Source organism: Lathyrus oleraceus, chromosome 5, assembly GCF_024323335.1.
Source record: "Lathyrus oleraceus cultivar Zhongwan6 chromosome 5, CAAS_Psat_ZW6_1.0, whole genome shotgun sequence".
NCBI classification, from domain to species: Eukaryota; Viridiplantae; Streptophyta; class Magnoliopsida; order Fabales; family Fabaceae; genus Lathyrus; species Lathyrus oleraceus.
Window position 1 is genome coordinate 548,523,207 of NC_066583.1, and position 7,000 is coordinate 548,530,206.

General features: G+C 36.2%; 1 non-coding gene across 1 annotated transcript; it reads left to right on the forward strand.

Moving 5' to 3' along the window:
- Positions 1–619: 619 nt before the first annotated feature.
- Positions 620–726, forward strand: LOC127089608 (small nucleolar RNA R71). The gene has a single exon (XR_007791182.1). It is a non-coding gene; the product is annotated as a small nucleolar RNA R71 (small nucleolar RNA).
- The last annotated feature ends 6,274 nt before the right edge of the window (positions 727–7,000 follow it).

Sequence of the window (7,000 nt, forward strand, 5' to 3'; positions counted from 1 at the left end):
CATGAACTCTTTGTTTTGTTGGGTTTGAGCAGTGATAAAATTTTCCATAATTTTCTCAAGGCTCGGCTTTGGTGGCATAGGTTGCATAGGTTGATTTGGTCTTGGGGCTTGGTAACCTAGTTGTCTCGGAGGTGCAGTATTTTGGATAGGGTTATTGTTCTTATAGGAGAAGTTCGGATAGTTCCTCCATCCATCATTATAGGTATTTGAATATGGGTTCCCTTGGGCGTAGTTCACTTGCTCAGAGTTGGTTTCGTTTAAGAGACTGCATTCTACAGATTGGTGTCCCTTGGTTCTACATATCTCACAATCCGAAGAAACTGTAGTTGCAGTATTCGGGTTTATGCACATATGCTCAACGTTGAGGGCTAATGTGTCCATTTTAGCTTGCATCATGTTTATAGAGCTTAACTCATGTACTCCTCATTGGACTTCCTTCTTCTCAACTGTCGCTCGTTCAACTCCCCATGATTGATGGTTTTGAGCCATATCTTCTATGAAGGCACTAGCTTCAGGATAAGGTTTGTTCATCAGAGTGCCACCTGCGGCGGCGTCAATGGTCATCTTAGTGTTATAGTGAAATCAATTATAGAAGGTCTGAATGATTAACCAATTTTCTAAACCATGATATGGGCATGCTCTTAACAGCTCTTTATATCTCTCCCAAGCTTCGAACAACGATTCTCCTTGGTTCTGGGTAAATTTGGTTATGTGGTTTCGAAGAACGGCGGTCTTACTTGGGGGAAAGTATCTAGCAAGGAATACTTTTCTAAGGTTGTCCAAAGTTGTTATGGAATTGGGTGGAAGGGAATCTAACCATGATAGGTGTAGCGAGGTATTCGTTACCATTAGAGATATTGACTAAATCTAAGGTATACCATATAAGTCGAGTCGCCACCGCACTTCTATTTATCCAAAGGAATGGTTAGAAAGCGAACAAAAACCTAAAAGTTTTATCGAATCAAAAACTAGTAAAAATGTCAGAGATCAGGGTAAGGGGGTTGGTTATTCAATGGGAAGGTTTTTAGCACCCAAAACATCCTAGGTACTCCTAGGGAGCCCTTTTCACACTTGTTGTAAGGTTGGTATTTTGTGAAAATTTATTTGTGCAAACATGATTGAAGAGATGAGAAGAGAATATATTAGTTATTTACATTTTTGTGTTTGGATGGATAAACCCATTGCCTACGTACCATCTTAAAAAGATTAGGATCAAAACCTCGTAGTTCGGGGTAAAAATCTCAAAATAAGTTGGTGAATTGATTGGTCCAAAATCCTTAAGGTCTTTTGTTATCCAAGGGAGAAAACTCAACCTAAAACCACAAATCCACCATGTGAGGATAGCTTCAACATGCTAGTGAGGGGTTAACCCTATAATAAGGAGGGAAGACTCATTGTCCATCACTAAGGATATAGGTGAGTATCACAGCTACCTTAAGGATAAGTCAACCCTAATAGCTAAAGGTTATAAAAAAATTGATTAAGAAAGTGGCCATTGAAACCACAAAAGTATTTGAATGAGTGGTATTTACCAATGAAAAGTATGTACAAAATATGGTCAAAGTTGACTTAGAAGTTCAATTCGAAATAAGTGTTATGAAAAGAAAGTTTGAAAATCAAAAGCATAAGACTTAGGTTTCTAATGTTAAAAAAAATATTAACTGTTTGCACGAAAGTTTTGGCTTGGGTTAGAGTGGAGGGAAGAAGAAGAATGGCTAAAGTTCTAATCATACAAGAGATAAGGGATAAGAAACAAGACCACAAATGGAGTTCCTCTCTTGAGATCATATTGATGATCCAAGTAGCTCTCATCCTTTGGAATATGCAAGCAAAATAATAGTAAGCTCAAGCAATCAATCAGAATCAAACAAGCTTCTTAGAAGATCCTTAATGTATCTTGTATCTTTCACTTTGGATGAACATGGCAATGGTTCTTCAATTTGAGCTCTCATAGGATTCCCTAGCACAAAAGCACACACACATCAAAGAGTCTTATGAAGCAAATCAAGAATGGACAAGAGTGAGTTTAGAGGTTTGGTCCTTCTAATCCATCTTCAACATTAGGGTCCTTTTACTCCAACTTTGCATAGGGAATGTCCTAGAAACTAAGTCCATTTGTCCATTTCTTTGCATTTGGTTCACAACAATCAAAACAAAATACAAGCACAGTAAGATATATACAATTATGTGCTCAAGTGAGCAAAAGGCAAATTGCATTAACATAAACATGTGCTCAAATGAGCAAAGGGGGAAAAGCAAATGACTAATATGTACAATAATAGTAAATTGCATAAATGTAAAGAGCAAGAAGTAAATGTTAATGGTTAATGGTTAGTGTTAGTAGTTAGTGTGCCATAAGGAAAATTTAGCGCTATGTTAAGCAATCGTAATTGGACGTATGTAGAAGTCACAATCATCTGAGGTCGGTCAATAATAATGTAGGCAACAACACAAGTTAGAGGTTTTTATTAGTGAATCAAACTCCAACAACTTGCCATGCCAAAAAGAAGAAGAGAAATGATCTTGTATTGATTTAGGTCCTTTGCATGATTTAGAAAGCAATCTATCCTTAATGCAAAGCCATTCACTTGATCCATGATCAAGATGAATTAGATTTGAATCAAGGAAGATTAAACCTCCCTAATCAATACTAACCACCAATCTTTAACTCATTGATCAAAAAAGAAAAAGAAGAAGGAGAAGAAGAAGAAAGAAATGAAGAAATAAAGTGCATTAAATGAAATGGTATGTATCAATCAACAAGTGTTGACCAAAGATAGAGAAGATCAAGGTCAAACAATAGAAAACAGAAGCAAAATGAATATTAGAAGTCAAGAAATAAACAAAATATTTTTGGTATTTTTAATATTTAAAACAATACTTGAATTAAAATAATAAAGAAAGGTCAAACTTCAAACTCACTTCAAATTAACTTTGAAAAGTCCAAGTGAATTATCCCAAGTTCAACAAGGTCAAACAAAGTTTGACAAAAAAATTCAGCATTTTTAAAAGTCAGAAACTATTTTTAATCAATTAAAAATGCATAAAAATAACCTAATTGAACTAAAATCTCAAATAAATCTCAAATCAATTAATAAATTGATGAGAATATTTTTCATAGATCAATCATCATTCAAAAAGGTTGAGAAAATATTTTTTGTGTTTTTTGAATATCAAAAACTATTTAAAATTAATTAAAAATAACCAGAAAAGAGAAAATTATTAAAAAATAGCAAATGATAAAATAAAATAAATTAAAAATCAATTTTAGAACCTAAAAATTAAAAGAGAAATAATGCAATTGGTCCCATAATTTTTGGACCAATAATAAAAGAGATATGAATTTTAGAAAATGAAATGGAATAAAAAAATAAAATGGAAATAAAAATCAGAATTAAAAAAAAGGAAAAGCGTGATCCCTTGGATCTGAGCTCATTAATTGAGCTGGCAGATCCAAGCATCCACAAGCGCGCACCCAACGTGTTCCAAAGTCAATGCAACCACACGCTGTTTAAATAAAAGTCATAATAATGAGAGGCCTAGATCTGATCTAGAAATGAACATGGACGGCCACGATTGGATCTGGAGACTAAAATTGCAGAAGAGCAAATGTGCACCAAAATGCACGATCCAGGTACCAAATGAAAGGTGGAGTGATGTACATCACTCCTATGCCACTCAATTCCACTCTAGATCCCTATTGAGAGAGAAATCAGAGATGGAACTTTGGTGGTGTTCAACTGAACTTGCTGGATTTCAAAAATTAAGAACACAACAATGATGCCTCTATGCAGAGGACTTAAGACAACACAAAATCAAGGCAAATGGAACAATGTATAGGCTGTTTTGAACCAAAATACAGTTGAGCAAAACCTTTGAATTGTGAAGAAATGAGTCACGATCTTTGATTCCTTTTGCAAACAGAAACTTCTATAGATCAAATGAAGAAGGTTTAGGAACTATGGATCTTAAAATTCAATCGATGCAATTGAATTTCAGATCTGAAATTTTTGAAAGAAAGTGAAAAGTTCCTTTGGTGAGGGTTGGGTTTTGAGTTCAACAGAGGTTTAGGCGCCTTTAGGTTGAGGAATGAGAGCTCATATGCCATGTATTTATAGCCAAAGCCATCTGAAAGTGCATAAACAAAGTGTGCATGGGAGAAGAGGGCCTCCATGCATGGGCCTGTACAGGCACATGGAGGGCCCAATTCTGAATGGAATTGATTTCTATACATCACCAAATAAGAATTGGACGTGCAGATTGGATGTTAACAGCTCATGTAATGTATTTGAAATGAATTTCACAAAATGCATTATAATGTTCTCCTCTTCGAAAATGAAATTTCCAAAATTGAAACATAGACTTATGGGTAATGGTTGGAAAGCTTGTTGCATAAGGAACAAATGCTATGTTGATCAAAACTCCAATTGGTCCTTGGAAATTAATGAAATTTGAGCTTGAAGTGTAGGGTGCAAAACATGCATATGTGAAATTTCCAAATTTGGCCAATGTTCAAGCCCTTCTATTTCAATGATGCAAGCTCCAAATGACAAAATATTCAACATTAAAGTTGTATATCTTTTCAATAAAATCAATTTGAACTCAAATTTTGCATCATTTGGATTTTTTATGAAGACGTTATGGGCACTTGAAGTTGGACTTTTTCACATTTCAATGCATTTGGTCCAAAGTGACCTATAATGTTTTGCATTATCACATGTATTTATTTTAAGATTTTGCAATTTTGGTCAACATAACATTTTAAGTAGACACATTAAGATTTCCAATGCATTTGATCCCACCTCAAAATCCTGAAAAATGAATGAGTTATGTTCTTGGGAAATTGACCCAAAATTAGGGTTTCAGTCAAAATGACCTATAGTGTCTTGGAATGGATGATGACCTTCCAAGCTTCAAATCAATTTTTGATGAACATGAAAGTTGTTCATATTGTTCTTAAGAACACTTTTTCGCTTGGGTTAATTTCCATTTGACCAACACATAAAACGTTAGATCTCAGTGTATTTCACAATAGTCAGATGAATTGACTGATCAACTTCTCAAGTCCACATCTCATATCTTGATGAATTGAAGATTGAGGACACTCAAATAAGTTCAAATATGCATTAAATGATGAATTAAAGAACTTCCCTTGATTGTATTTGACCATGGGCTGAGGTTGCTTCATGAGCAAGGCACAATTGATGAACAGATGAATTAGGGTTTCCTTGGGAAACAAGCCTCAAACCCCTTGACTTGCTTTGATCAAAAATGATGAATTGAGATACTTGGGAGGCATATTTGATGTATGAGAGCTTTGGGAACCATTACCATGATTTCTTTCATCTTCGCTTGACCATATCATTGCACAAAGGATCTCCTAAAAGCTTTGGATCTTGTGACTGCTCAAGCTACAAACAAGAAATGTTAGTGACATATTTTTGTGCTTTTGAGTTAATAAAAAAATGAGAAAAGCAATAATATACAATTCAAGCATGCTTGGTGATCTCAAGCCACTCACAAGAGAGATCCCACCTTAAGGGAATGAGCCAAGATGCTTATGATCCTTGAGGCAATGTAAATGAAATGTTATGATGCCATGAGGGATCTTAGGGTCAAAATTGGGGTCTTACAGATGCCCCTATTTAAGGTCATTCTAGCCGGAGAAGTGAAGGTTAAAATCTTCGTCTCGACGAGGTATAATGGACTTAAATAATAACAAAGAGACGAATTTTGGTCCCTAAGAGCCCTCATGATGCAAATGTATGTATGCAAAAAGGTAATACTCTGTGGGGATATGTGTCCACAAAGAAGAAAAGACATCCCGAGAAACTGACAATCCATATGAGAAATTCATTCCATGGAACAGAGACCCTGGGACTCTTTTGGGAATAAGAAAAGAGATAAATTGCGCGAGCAGGTCACGACTTAGAACTTGTTGAGGCACGAGAGAGGTTCCATAAAATAAATCAATGGAAGGACTCGAGCTGACTCAAAAAATGCATGTATTGGGGAATATGCCAATACAGCGAAATTATCCATAAAGGATACCTCGGATAAAAAGCTGGACTCAGGCTGGGAGAATCCACTAAGGGAATTTGTTGGGGAAAACCACAAAGGGCCCTGATGGTGCAATGTCCAAAGAGAAACTCAACTGAGGAAACAACAAAATGAGGTATTACCGGTTACTGGGTAATAAGCTCAAAGAGACATGTGATTAGAACACCGGTATAAGGGTGAGAGAGCAACATGCTCTGGGAGAATGAATATCTAAGACCGGTATAAGGGTGAGAGACATCAAACATCCGAAATCATCTGAGAAAAACCTAAAAAAGATATATTTCAACTCAGGCAAGTCTGACTCCACAGGGGGACAAAGAGTCATAATAGGGAGCAGAGGGGAAGGAACACCAGGGATACCGGTTACTGGCCATATAATAGGTGACCAACCAAGGCGTGAATTGGGGAATATTTCCAAGACACTCATCATCCAAAAGAGGGCTAAAAGGCAAACTTAATTTCAGGATGGACATTCAATCCGCAAAAAGGAATATGAATCTTACTCGTCTGGGGAAGAACATGAGACTTCGATCAAAGAGCGCATGAGATATATTATCTATTACCGTCAGAACGTAGATAACACACTCACATGGAAGATTATCCATAACCGGTTACTGGTTTAATAAAGGATAAATCGATCGAAAGGAAAGGGCATCGGGATACCAAAAAACTAGGTATAAAATGATGATCGATCGCAAAGGGAGAAATAATCATTACCTGACAAACGACAAATGAAAGATGACCCGCTGGGGATACATTGACAAAGGCAATGATCCGGGAGATATATCACCGGTTACTGGGAGATATACTCAAAAGGGGGAGGGACTATCAATACCGAATATTGGGTAAAGATAACCGTCAAGGAGGGGATTACATCTACTAGATACTGGATAGAAAACCACAGAAGAGTAACCGTCATCGGTTAGGATGGGCAAAATAA